At 51.8% G+C, this 13,502-nt stretch overlaps 2 protein-coding genes across 5 annotated transcripts in view; both read right to left on the reverse strand.

Annotated features, from left to right (window-relative positions):
* C9H4orf50 (chromosome 9 C4orf50 homolog) overlaps positions 1-6,201 on the reverse strand; it is a 41,306-nt gene extending 35,105 nt beyond the window's left edge. Inside the window, 1 exon segment of the mRNA XM_074042655.1 lies at positions 6,068-6,201. The gene's annotated coding sequence lies outside the window, so the exon portion shown is untranslated.
* Positions 6,202-12,262: 6,061 nt separating this feature from the next.
* The window catches only part of Jakmip1 (janus kinase and microtubule interacting protein 1), a 137,274-nt gene continuing 136,034 nt past the window's right edge, over positions 12,263-13,502 (reverse strand). For all 4 annotated transcript variants that reach the window (XM_074042656.1, XM_074042659.1, XM_074042658.1 and 1 more), the window contains exon 23: positions 12,263-12,927. The gene's annotated coding sequence lies outside the window, so the exon portion shown is untranslated. The remainder of the gene's footprint in view (positions 12,928-13,502) is intronic.

A 13,502-nucleotide genomic window follows, 5' to 3' on the forward strand; every position in this document is an offset into this window, starting at 1 on the left:
TTTCTGTTCCCCAGGTTTCCCCCCTGCTCAGCAGGTGAGGGGCTGGTGTCTTCCAGGGCTATATGCAGCCCTGGGGGCCACACTTTACCCACAACTCAGGGACAGGCAGGAGACTCCTGCCAGCCTCCAGCACAGCCCCGATGGCTCTACCCCACAGAAGACATGGGTCTGAGCACTGGAGCACTGGGACCTTATGGGAAACATCAAGAAGGTCACAGCGATGTCAGCAAGGGTTTCATGCACTGATGGCACAGAACCTACTGGACTCAGCCATCGAGGAGCCCAGACCCTCCAGAATCAAAACCAACTCTGGTCCTTGACCTCCAGGGAAGGCAGCAGGGTGCAGGTACAGCTCCCTGATGGTCCTGGTCACTGGTGCCTGTGGTGCCTCCCTTATCCTCCCAGGCTGTTTCTCCATCCTATAGTGAGGGGACACACTCATCTGTGCTATGGATTACAGAGAACAGACGCTGGACAGAACACAGCACCTGCTGAGTGTTGAGGTACTCTTCTCTCATGGATAGTGGTTTTGAAGAAATAGGAAATCATAGGAGAATAAGGACTTAAGGCAACAGCCTGAATTCAGGTCAGTTACAGGAAAGATTCTAAATGACAATTTCCATGTGTACATGATTTATTTTCCAAAATTACAAGCGGGTGCTGGTATTAAGTGTACACTTTGTGTTCCTTTCACCTGATGAACAGAACAGAGAGAGAAGAGCAAGAATGCACTCTGAGGACAACTGAGGCTACAGGAGTGAGAAGGCAAGCTATGACCATGAATGACGCCATCACTGAAGTGACCTAGGCAAGATACACGCTATTAGCCTGAGCACATGAGGAACACTTCAAGGAACACTTCAAGTAATGGTTAATGGATGGATTTGAATTTTTTCAGTGAGCCCCGCCTTTGGGCAATAGTACAAGCTGAGTTTTTCTTCAGTGTACATTGACCAATGCAGACTCGAGCCTAGACTCTCTGAGAGATTGAGTTAACGCTTCCTTTTCAGGAAGGCAGCAGCACCATAAAAACCATGTACTTATGACTCACATCAAATTTGTATCCAATTTCAGTTTTGGTCCCTTAATAACTGTGTGACAACAGGTAAAAGACGCTACCTCTCTGAGCCTCGGTTTCCTCCTATATGGAATGAGGATGGTGGGAGTTCCTGGCTCAGTCTTCGTGAGCATTAAAAAAAGCACCCAATGGCATGGCTACTCTTCCATCAGTGAAATGAAGAAATCAACATTCAGCCTGCCCTCCCTAGTTTAAAAAACTTTCCCAAAGTCATACAGTAATTATGAGACCTTCCACAGTCCTGGGTGCCCAGACAACAAGCAACAGAACCTAGACCTTGCTCTCAAGGAGCTCACAGTCTAGGGACGCTTAGAAAATGCTACCCAGTACTGCTACCAGGAGCAGTTGTCACCCTTGGTGCTGGGTCAGAAAACACTGAGAGTATGTGAGAGTGATCAAGAACCTCTTCTCTCACAGGGCCTGCACACAGCAGGGACACATAAAATGCTGAGTAGATGGATGGAGGGGGAACTGACCACAAGAGACATGGGGTGGTGGCTGGCTGCTGGTGAGTGGCTGGCTGAGTGGAGAGATGGAAAAGAAGATGGCAGGATGGTGAGAAAACATGGCGCACAGGTAGCTGGGTGGGTGGCCGCTGTGGCTTGAATGTTTGTTTCCCACTCCCCCCAAAATTCCTATGTTTAAGCCTAATCACTATAGTGTCAGGAGGCGGGGTTTAGGACAAGGGTGGAGCCCTTGGATGGAATTAGTGCCTTATGAAACAAGCCTAGGGAGCTACCACGCCCTTTTCACCATGTGAGGACATAGCCAAAGGGTCTGTCTGGTTTGATGGTGACCTCTAATACTGGATCTGTCAGCCTCTCCATCTTGGACTTGTAGCCTCCAGAACTGTGAGAAATTGCTGCTATTTGTAAGCTCGGCATGGACAGTGTTCTGTAACAGGAACTTGAATGAAAAACAGTCTGGTGGGTGGGTGGATGGATGTATTGATGAAAGGGTGCATTAGTGAATGGATTGAAACGTGGTAACTGGCAGATGGGTGGTGAGGCTAATGTGTTGATGAGTGGGTAGTGAGGTTGTGTGGGTGGATGGCTGGGTGAATGAATGGACAGAGGGATGGATGAATAGACAGATGGATGGATGGATGGACGGATGGATAGGTGGATGGTTGGATGGGCTTATTGATGGATGGGTGGATGGACGTGTGATAAATGGGTGGCTGGCTGGATAGGTGGATGGTTCGGGTGGGTGTATACAGGGGATCCTGCGGAATGACTTGACCAAGTGGCTGGACGAGAGAGTTGGAGAAGCGAGAACAATCACTCCTGCCCAGGCTTCTGGCCACTTACCAGGCTGCAGAGACCAGCAGGGGCCTGGGCTCCCAGCTTGGCTCGCAGACGCTGGTTGTGCTGGGCGAGCTCCTCCACCTGGCCTTGCAGGCGGATCTCTGACAGCTTCAGCCCGTAAATGCAGCAGCGCAGTTCCTCCAGCTGCCCGCGCAGCACGTGCTCCTTGGCGCGCTGCTCCCGCAGCCTGCGCTCAGCCTCCTCCCGCTCGCGCTCGCTGCGCTCAGCCCTTGTCCGCAGGGCGCGCAGATCCGCGGCCACTTCAGGGGCGTCCGGGGGGCTGGCCAGGACCTTCCGCAGGCGGCTGCGGACCGCGACGTCCAGCTGGGCCAGCAGGAGGCCTGCGGCATGGCAGAGGCGCCGTACATCGCGCTCCAGCCGCTGCACTTGCGCGCGCAGGACCCGCTCCTGCTCGCGCACCAGGCGCAGCTGGCGCCGCTGTGTCCGCTGGCAGAGCTCCAGGGCCGTCTCCTGACGACCCAGCGCCTGGTCCTTGCACCTCAGCCGCTCCCGCAGCCGCTGCAGCCGCCACCGCTGCCGCCGGGCGGCGCTCTCCTCCTCCCGGACCTACAGGTTGGCGGTGATGAGGGCGTCAGAAGCCCCCAAGGACACCATCGCTCACAATGCCCCTGCCTTGTCCTAACATTTCCCTGTGTTGTGCACGGTGTGGTTTTTGTGTTAATGTTTTTGCATTAAAATATTGCTGCATTATCTCCATTACTCAGTGTTTGGTCCTCCCTTTCCATTGGCACAGAGCCAAGGGCCATCTGCACCTCATCCTCGGTTGGCCCGCACCCTTAAAAGCCCCCCAGTTCTTTGGAAGGATTGCAGTAGATGGAAGGGCAGGTATACCCTAGGAGGACCACTGGAGCTGCTCCAGTCGGACCAGTCCTCGCCAGCCTAGAGACCCCAACATCCAACTTCCACTCCAGAACCGTCCAGAACTTTCCTTCCCCAGTACCTAAAATATTAACACCTGCCCCAGCAGGGTCAGCTGGCCAATGTGACCACTCATTACTGTGAATGGTCCCCCAGGAGACAGGGCTGTCGCTAGTCCCATGGGATACTGGGAAGTGAGGTGTGTAATATCACAGCTGGGATTCACCATTAAGCCTGGCCTCTGACTCAATTTGGCCACCTGCCTGTCCCGAGAACATCTTTGGGTGTTCCACGCCTTGCTCCTCCCCATCACATGCTCTGAACTGGCCTGGGGTGCACAACCTTGAAAATTGGGAGCCTTCACCTGATTTTCAGAATTCATTAATTGAAGCAAAGGCAACCTCTGTGTTAAGCTTTTTTCATGCTGACACTACTGCCCGACAGCCTACAGATGAAAGGAACAGGGATCAGACAAAACTCAGGACCAGCTCAGGCTGAGCCTCTTACCATGAGGCTCAGCTCTCATGGTAAGAAAGACTTCTGTAGCTAGTGTCACAGGATGCTGGTGGATGGGCTCCAGGGCCTGGGTGGGTGCTCTGTTGACAGCTTTCAGGATGACCACAGGTAGCTAGGGAATGAGGCCTCTTTGTGTGCAAATACTTCCTGGTGATATGGTCAACCACAGAGCACTTGGCAAGTATCCATGCAAAGGGCACTCACTCATGTCCCCTGCAAAACTAACTTCCAAGTCCAGATGGCTCCAGCACAAGATTGAGGGTTGGAGGCCAGAGCTGGACTGGGGCTGGCCAAGTGGCAGCCAAGGGACCCCTTTACATTGACCTTCTGCCCTGCACCTGGAAAGAAGATTTCCTGACAGGTCTGTCCAGGCATACACATATCACAGCACACGGTGAGAAGTCTAAGTTTGTAGGGAAAAGATCTTAGTGTTCCCCCATGGAAACTGCGGGTCCCCAGCACCTCACAGTGCCCAATGCACTGGCTTGCATGTCACCCTCGTCCTTCATCTCCCATGGCCCTGTGGACCTCTTGATTCCTTAGGACTTGTGGGTATCCAGAGAGAACAGCCCACAGACTCTGCCACAGTGCTTTCCACAGAGGTACATTCCCTAGGGAGGAGGAGCCCCCTAACAGCCCTGTGTTGCACAGTAAGAGCTCTCCTTGGGAAGGAGGGGACAGGGCGCTGTGAATCAAGGAAAGGAATTAACAGAATTCTGCCTCGGAGGGCCAGGGTAAAGAGGAGAACTCCCTCTCCCCAGGGTCTCCTGGCACACCAAGGACTGAGCTAGGTGGAATGGAATGGTTCCTCACTTTCCATCTGCTAATGCTGGATCGGTGCTTTCTCAGCCTGTCCCGATGGCATCCCACTGGCAGAAACACACAGCAGGGCTGGGGGCGGGGCTCAAGTGGTAGAGCTCCTGCCCAGAAGCTCAGGACCCTGAGTTCAAACCCAGTACTGCATGAAAGGGGAGGGAGGGAGGGAGGAAGACGTAGGAACACCGTACCATGCTGCACACTCGCGTACGTAACAAAAGACTCCCAAAATAATGCCTCCCTTAGCCCACACCAGGCCTCTCACGTTTCCTGGCCTCCTTCAGTTAAAAATGCTGGTTGATGCTGGGTTTACTTCACATTGCACTGACCGGCTACACCCCCCAACTTGAAAATCCCTGGGCTGTGCACTGAATAACGATCTGCCATCACAGGGTGCCTCAGGTACCCCTTGTGGTTCCTGGGTACCCCTTGTGGTTCCGAGGTCTTGCATTTCTTCCTCTGGAGTGTTTGCTAGTTGTGGTCTCACCCTCTAATCCTCAATTTCTCTTTCCTGGATATTTTGATAATAGCTAAGAATTATAAATGCAGATAATATTATTTAAATGTGTTTTACATGAATTCACTCGACCTGTACAACAAATCTAAGAGTGGGGGGCACCTGTTATTCCCATTTTTTAGATGAGGAAACTAGGCCCAGAGAGGTTAGGTCATTTGCCCGATGTCGCACAGCTAGTTTGGTGGTAGAACCAGGGTTTGGCTCCAGATTTCTGCCTTTAGAGCCTGAGCTTTAAGCTTCTGCTACTTCTCCAAAGCGCTCTCTATCCTGTGTCCCTGCCTTCAGAATCTCCCATGCAACCTGAATGATATCCCTAACACGATCATCTGACCCTGAGCCTTGCCACCTGGGTCCCCTAAGGCCATTCAGAAGGTGGTCCCTGCAGTGGCCCCAGAGCCTTCCCTCTGTCTCTCCACCTCCTCTCCCTGTGTGCATCTGCCCTCTGGTCCTGGAGGCTCTTCCTCAGCCCCATGCCTTTGGTGCCTTTGCAACAGGCCATCCCTTGTACTGCATGTCCTTCCTACACATGGCCCCAGTTCTCTACCCCCCACCTCTGTGCACACACACAGTGTGCCTACACTTCCTCCCAGCTCCAGCACCCAGTCTTATGGCCTCAGGCTTTCTTATCTGCCCCCCCACCTGCATGCATCTCCCTGAAGACAGGGACCTGCTCAGTCACCTCCTATCCTCAGCGGAGGCCTGACCCTGAGGCCTCAGACACAACCCCCCAACAATGAGTCTCTGAGAAGAGCCCCAAGGGGACAGTCCATGGGCCACCCAATGCTCTTGCACCCCGAGTGCATCCCAGGGAGCCTGGGAGGGTGGGGTCCCCTCTTACAGAAGGATTCCTCTGACCCTCCTGGATGCCCCCACACTGGCTTTGCTCAGCTGCAGCTGCTGTGGTGTCCCTCACTTTGCTTGGGAACAAGCGTGGGGAGGAGGAAGGACACGAACCCTGCTGGCCAGCTCCCTCTGCAGTGCCCGCAGCTGCTCCTGGGCGCAGAGAGAGGCGCTTCGTTCCTGGGCCACACAGGCGCTCAGCTGGTCCACCCTTCTGAGCAGCTTCCTCTCTGACAGCTCCAGCTCCTGGACCCTGTGGGATGGGAGGGGGAGGCACTTGATCAGTGCAAGGAAACCCCTGAAGGCTTCCACAGCCACCGGGACAGCCAGGCTGTTTCATGTCATTTGGCCACTTGATGTTCTGACAAAATTACATTTAAAAAAATATCCATACATATCTTGTTAAAGATTATCTACACTGCTTCAAAGACATCATTTGAATAGTAAGGTATCATACATCCGAAATCTTAAGAGCGTCCTCACCCATGAGACAGTCATTCCATATCTAGGTATGGAATATGTCACCAAGGGTGGCTGAGCCCGGGCTAACTGGTTTATCTGCATTGTTTCTTCACACATTACCAGGCTGTGGTGGCTGGTGATGCTACCCATACCTCACGTGGGAGGAAACAGGACCAGAGAGGTCAGGTAATTTGCTCACACTCACACAGCATTATGGAATTCATGCCACATGACTTCCAAATTCACATTTTCACCTCTGTGCTCTGTTGCCTCCTATTTTGGCTACCTTTTTTTTTTTTTTTTTTGGTGACTCTCTTGTAAGGAAATGACTGAAACTCCGGAAAAGATTTCTGCAATGAGAAAAACTTCATCTCTGAATAATCTCCGCTTCTGAGTGAGAAGGTGGGAGTCTCAAGCCACACAGAGGCTCTGTGCCGTCCTGGGACACACCGTGACAAGCAAAGGCAGTGCTGGGCTGCAAGCAAACCCCGACCACAGGTCTGGAGACACTCAGAGGATTGGGGAGACAGTGCAAAGAGAAAGTCAGAGTGGCCGAGCCCAGAGGAAGTGTCACAAAGACTAGAAGTTCCCATGCCCCCTTCAGTGCCAGCTTGCCTCTATGCTGGAAAACCACCAGGCACAGGAAAAGTGGACCCATGGCCTCCACGGACAAGCTGTTCAGCCAGGCTGTGAGGTAGGAGAGGTCCCCGGACCACCCAGGTGGCCTCTAACTGCAATCACAGTGTCCTTGTCAGAGGGAGGCACAGGAAGAGCTGGCCATCGGGAAGAGAGCCACATGACCCCTGAGGCAAGGTGCCATTCTAGAACTTGAAGACAGGGAAGGGCCATGAGCCAGGACAACAGTGTCCCCAGGGTCTCTGGAGAGAGCACAGCTTTGCACACACCCTGCTTCAGCCCGAGGAACCTGGCTGCCATCTCTGGCCTCCAGAACTGCAGGACAAGCAATGATGCTGGTTTCAGCACAAGTTTGTGGTCATTTGTTATGGCAGCCTTGGGAAAAGCAAACACCCACAATTACCACGTGGACAGGAGGGCACCAGGTTTGCTGGTTAAACTAGTGACAAGAGTGCGGTGAAACCAGGAGCCTCCACATGCAACAGGAGGCACTACCCACTGTAGCCACAAACACCACTCATTGCCTGGTCCAAGTCGCACTGCCCCACAGGGATGGAAGGGTTGGATAAATTATATAATACCCAGGCCGTGTTAGTATTAAGAACCGAATATTTTATTGTTAGCATTATTAAGAACTGATCGTGTTAACACTGCAAGTACGTAAGCAACGTCTACTGCCAAGAAAGTGCGCAGCTGTATGAATTGTGTTTACATGAGAAATGAACATGAACTCAGACGCGGTGGCTCACTCTATAATCCCAGCTACCCAGAAGGCGGAGGTCAGGAGGATCATGGTTGAAGGCCAGCCTGGGCAAAAAGTTCACAAGACCCCATTTCAACCAATAGCTGGGTGTGGTGGTGCATGCCTGCATTCCCAGCTACATGGGAGATGTAAATAGAAGGAACGTGGGCCAGGCAGACCTGGGCATAAATGCAAGACCCTATTAAAAAAAATAACTAAAGTAAAAAAGGGCTAGGGGCATGGCTCAAGTGGAAGAGCACCTGCCTAGCAAGTGTGAGAGCTTGAGTTCAAATTAAAAAAGAGAGAAATGCACACAACAAACGACCATTAAGAAAATGGGAGTAGGGTTTCCTTTCTCAAATTTCTAACCATGTGATTCCATTGTTTCTATAATTACAGCCAAATATTAGCTGTTTGACTGAAATAAATCCAACCAATCACCGCTCTCTAGCATGGCCAAATCCATCCTGAAATTCACCTACTATCTGCGTTCATAATTGTGCACACAGGGCCTGGCTTCAGCTCTAAGCCAGCCTGGGAAACAGTCCATCCTCTGCCTCAGTTTCCCCATCTTTAAAAGACGATGATACCACTCTATGTATCACAGGGCTCGGGGGAGGTGAGGTGAGGCCAGCCTGGGGGCGAGCACAGCAAACTCCCTTTCCTCCTTGCCCCTGCCACCCGTCTCCTGCAAGATGGCACAGCTCCCCCCACAAACACACTTCTTTTTGGTGGGACTGGGGTTTGAACTCAGGACTTTGTGCCTGCAAAGCAGGTGCTCTACCACTTGAGCCACACCTTCATTTTGCTCCAGTTGTTTTGAAGGTGGGTGTCTCTTGATTGAACTATTTGCCTGGGGTGGCCTTGGACCGTGATCCTCCCAGTCTCAACCTCCCAAATAGCTAGGATTATAGACATGAGCCGCTGGTGCCCAGTACCACAGCCCTTCTTTGAGGAGAGCAGAGGACACAGCCCACATTCACCATGGGAGGTCAGGGCACCCCTCCAGGATGGCCTTGCCCCCAAGCCCCAGCTGTGGAGGCCCCCTCCTCTCCAGCACTCATGGTGTGCCTGGGGCTCTCTCTTTCTCTCTCACATGGATAGCATTGGTCACCTCCTCGAGCCCACTGATCTCTGGTCTTTACTTTTCCTCTGTGCAGGAAGATTAGAAGGCATCATGATGTGCGGGCTCCACTGCTGGTCCCTCGGGGCCAGAGCCCTGCCCTAACTACTTCTCAGCACCCAGAGCCTGTGTTATGAACTGACACTGAACCCTCCTCAAAATTCCCAACTCCCAGGACCTCAGCATGCGGCTGTATTAGGAGGCAGGGGCTGTGAAGAGGTGATTGAGAAAAATGAAAGGCACAAATGTGGCCTAATCCAACCTGATTTGGGGTCCTTATGAGAAAGACCCAGACATACAGAGAGACGACTGTGTGAGGACACATGGGGAAGACACTGAACAAGCCAAGGAGAGAGATCTCAGGAGAGTCCAGTCCTTGGCCTTGGCCTTCTGACACCTAAAAATTCAAGGGATAAGTTTCTGCTCAGTCACTCTGTGTAGGGCAGCCAAGCAAACTGACACAGCCAGTGACGTGCCTGGGGGTGAAATGAAGGAATGCACAGTCACCCAGTGAAAAGAAAGACTATCCCTGAGGTATGAATTTCTTCCTGTGAAAAGTTTTACAAAGAAGAAAAACAGTAAATCCCAGATAAATTCACAATTAATGACTCATCCTTATGGAAACTAAGGGAAATACCAACAAACAGGGAAGTCCCACAAAACCTGGTGCACTTGCTGGGAAGGTCACAAAGCCACCACAGACCCAGATGTAACTGCTGGGGCGCCTCTGAGAAGCAAGGTGGGCCTCATTCTGCTGGCCGAGGTGTTAGGGTTTGAATCTGAAATGTCCCCAAGCACACCTGTGGTGCCAGTTGCTGGGGCTTTGCAGAAGTGACTGGATCCTGAGGGCTCTGATTTCATCAATGAATAGAGCCATTGATGGATTCATGATTTGAAGTTGTAGACTAGGAGGTGGGGCCTAGTTAGAGGAGGTAGGACATGGGGACATGATCTGGAAGGATGTGTCTTGGTCCTGGTCCCTCTGTGCTCTCTGTCTGTCTCTGGCCACCATGTGCTTCTCACCATGACGTTCTGCATCAAAAGTAATGGAGCCAACTGGCCATAAACTCAAATCTCTGATAGCACTGGAAAAACTAACTAGCAGACAAGCACCAAGAAATGATCCAGCGGGTGAGGGGTGGGTTCAGAGGCAGAGTGCCTTCCTAGCATGTGCTAGGCCCTGAATTCCATCCCAGCACCAAGAAAGAGAGGGATAGAGAGAGACAGAGAGAGGGAGGGAGGGAGGGAAAGGAAAGAAAGAAAGAAAGAAAGAAAGAAAGAAAGAAAGAAAGAAAGAAAGAAAGAAAGAAAGAAAGAAAGAAAGAAAGAAAGAAAGAAATCATCAGGAAAGAGCACGATGTTTGGTTTCAAATGCTCACCCTTGGGTCCATGTCAGTTCTGTCAGGGCCACGGAGCCCATGACAGGAGCTCGGCAGACAGAAACAGTGTGGAACTCCTTGTACAAAGATAATGAGGAAACCAGAAGGCCAAAGGTGGTATCAGCCCAGATTAGCAACTCTAAAGCTACTTCTGTCCCTGGGGCTGGAGGGCCACACAAGGAGATGTGACCAGGGCCAAGGGCCTAGGATCAAGGCCCCCCAACAGTGCTGGGACCACAGAAGAGGCAGAGAGCACATCTGAGGTACAGCTACAGCAGGGCAGAAAAGAGCAGAGGATGACCTGCCTTCTCCCTCCCTCCCTCCCTTTCAGTGCCTCCCATTAGCCGGACCCAGGTGGAAGCCATGAGCGGGGGAGCCTGAGAAACCACCTCTGCAGGTGCAGAGCAGGGATGGGAAGGACAGGGTGCAACAGCAAATGACCTGACCAACTGGCAGGCAGGTTATGGACCCCAGCTGGAGTGATGATTCAACACACCAGGATGGCACAAGGTGACACCCAGAATTTGCCAAACACACAAAGAAGAACTCCTGGGGCACACCCACCTGCTCCTCAGCCCGGACTCTGACATCACATTCTTGTCCACTGCTGCCAACAGCTTCTGCTCCGAGGTTTCCAGTTGCTCCTGGGGCAGCCCTGTGTCCACATCTGGGCTGCTGACAGCTTCTTCCAGAAGACCTCCCTGCTCCTCACTGCCCTCCTCCAGGTCCTGAAACACCCAGCACGTGTCAATCTTCACATCGACATTCATGACATCAAACCCATCACTGCTGGGGGCTCTGACGATGTAGCTGAAACATTTTTCAGTCCGTCCTTGGGCTGTGGGCTCCATCCCTGAATTAGTTCATGGACCCAGACTTAATAAGATCAAGTGCAGTTGCAACATAGGTTTTCGGGAGATTCTGAGGTGGCTGCTGGGTCTTCAGATTATTCAGGAAAATGTCCTCTGAGGAGGGCAAGAACAGGTGGATTATTCATGAGTGGATGGACTCCGTTTCGTTCGCACAGGACATACAATATGAATGAGAGCCTCTCCTTTTACAAGCCAGCTGCCAGAACTTGCCCAAAGCAGGAACAAGGCACAGAAAAACCACCTGGAATTAAGTGCTCAGCAATGCATACAAAGAGGAAAAATAAGACTGCCAGAAAGCTCTCTCAGAATTTACAAATTCTCACTTGAAAACGAAGCCCCAGTTTTCACCCTCTAATGAATAACATTCTCCATCTCTTTGGCAACAGCATGTATTTATCAAAGATCTATAGTTTGCCAGGCAAAGCTCTCAGGAAATTGACACAGGATTGAGGGGGGGTGTTCTCATGCCTACCTAATCGATTTTCCTGGTGACCCTCTGAGGCCGGCATTAGTGTGGCCATTTTACAGATGTCAAAATGGAAGCTCCAGAAGGCAGAGGACCTTGTCCAGGCCCCACAGATGGTAAGAAATGTGGCAGAGTCAGGACTCAAACCTGGATCTGACTCCAACACTGGACAGTGTTGTTCTAGCTCAGGAACTCCAACCCTTGGTGTGGAGTGCAACAGGGCTGGAAAAAACAGTCTTTGGGAGCCCAGAGGTAGAGAGGGGGGAGCCCAAGGTTGAGAGAGCTAGGAGGGGTAGTAGACTGTAGCAGCTAGAGTTGGCAGAAGACTCCCGGGGGGCAATCCTCAGGCCACAGCCCCGTGGGAGTTGAGGGGCTGGGTATAGCTGGCTCAGTGGAACCCAGAGAGGGTTGGGGACAACAACCATGCAGGTGCTCAAGGAAATTGGCACTGGGTGGTCACTGGGGTACTGAGAGCCAAGGAGTTGGCTGATCCAATGTGACACTGAGGACAGAGCAGGTCAGGGTTTGCAGGGGATGAGACCTGAGGCTGGCCACCGATGCAGGAGGCCAGGTTGAGGTTGAATGGTGAAAGGACAAACAAATTTGAAAACAAGAGACTTTACCTCTCTAGTAAAAGTAATGGAAGAGGGTCCCCTCCTCCCTTTTCTTAGGGCAATTGTCCTGGAGAGTTCACAAGTGTTGCGTTCATCTCTTTGAAATACAGCTGTCCCTTGGTGTCTGGAGGGGGTTGGAGGGATCTCCAGGTCCTCTCTGGACAGCTTTGCGCACACTGCTAGCATTTAATTCCAAGTGATTTTCTGAGACTCTTTCCTGCTTTGAGGGCTGGCATGCCAGGGTGCCCACAAAATCCGTGGATGTTCACAGTCCTATGTAGAAGTGTAGTAGTTCCCAAACCTACACACACCACTCCACAGGCTCGAAATGACTCAGCGCTGATACAGCGCAAAGGCTTTGTATACTGTGTCGTTTTGGGAATACCGACGAAGAAAAAAAGTCTGCACGTGTTCTGTACAGACACAACTTCTCTCCTGAATGTTTTCTCTCTGCCATTGGTCAAATCCACAGCTGGATACAGAAGAACGGGCATATATGTGAGTCCTTTTTTTGAGCTAAATAAGCCTTTGCCAGCTTTGTGGCTCAAGAATGTCTGTCCCAAGGACTGGGGACCCTCTCTATGAAGTGTAAATATCCAGGGTGAGCAGCACCCCTTTCTTCCTTTGGAGAGCAGGCGCTTCTTTTGGGGGTGCCTGGTTCCAAGGTGTAAAATCACCTCCTGCCATAGAGATAGAAGTTTATTTTATTCTTTGTATGAAAGAATTCAATGCGTACAGAGGGGCACACAGTTAGCAGGTGAACTTAGATGAACCATGTGTCATAGACTCTATCAGACCCTTGCACTTGTGGACCTGCGATGGTTTGTGTTGGGTCCCGTGTGGGGTGTGGGGTAGGAGCTTCCTGTCTGCCTTTGCAATCCTAGGGTTGCCCAGAGCACACACCACACCCTGGCCTAATTCTTGTTCAGTAATAACACTGCTTTCTTTTCTACCTTGCAGAGAGGCCTTCAGTTGGCAACAGCTTTTGTTTTTAATATTTCCCCAACAGTGGCAATGTCTGGGTGGCCACACATGTCAGGTAGAGTGGTAAGGAGCAATGCTGGCCAGAGAGGGAGAAGGATCCTGTGTGCTGGGCCAGACTGCCTGCATTCCAACCCTGTGTCCATCCCCTCCCCAGCTGTGATCCTGGACAAATTACTTAGCATCCCATAAGGGACAGGGGACACACACTATCTCCTTGGGAGGGTCTGTGTCCAGTGGGGGAATACATGAGTTGACACCTGCAGTGCACTCA

The sequence above is a fragment of the Castor canadensis genome, chromosome 9, assembly GCF_047511655.1.
Source record: "Castor canadensis chromosome 9, mCasCan1.hap1v2, whole genome shotgun sequence".
Classification (NCBI taxonomy): domain Eukaryota; kingdom Metazoa; phylum Chordata; class Mammalia; order Rodentia; family Castoridae; genus Castor; species Castor canadensis.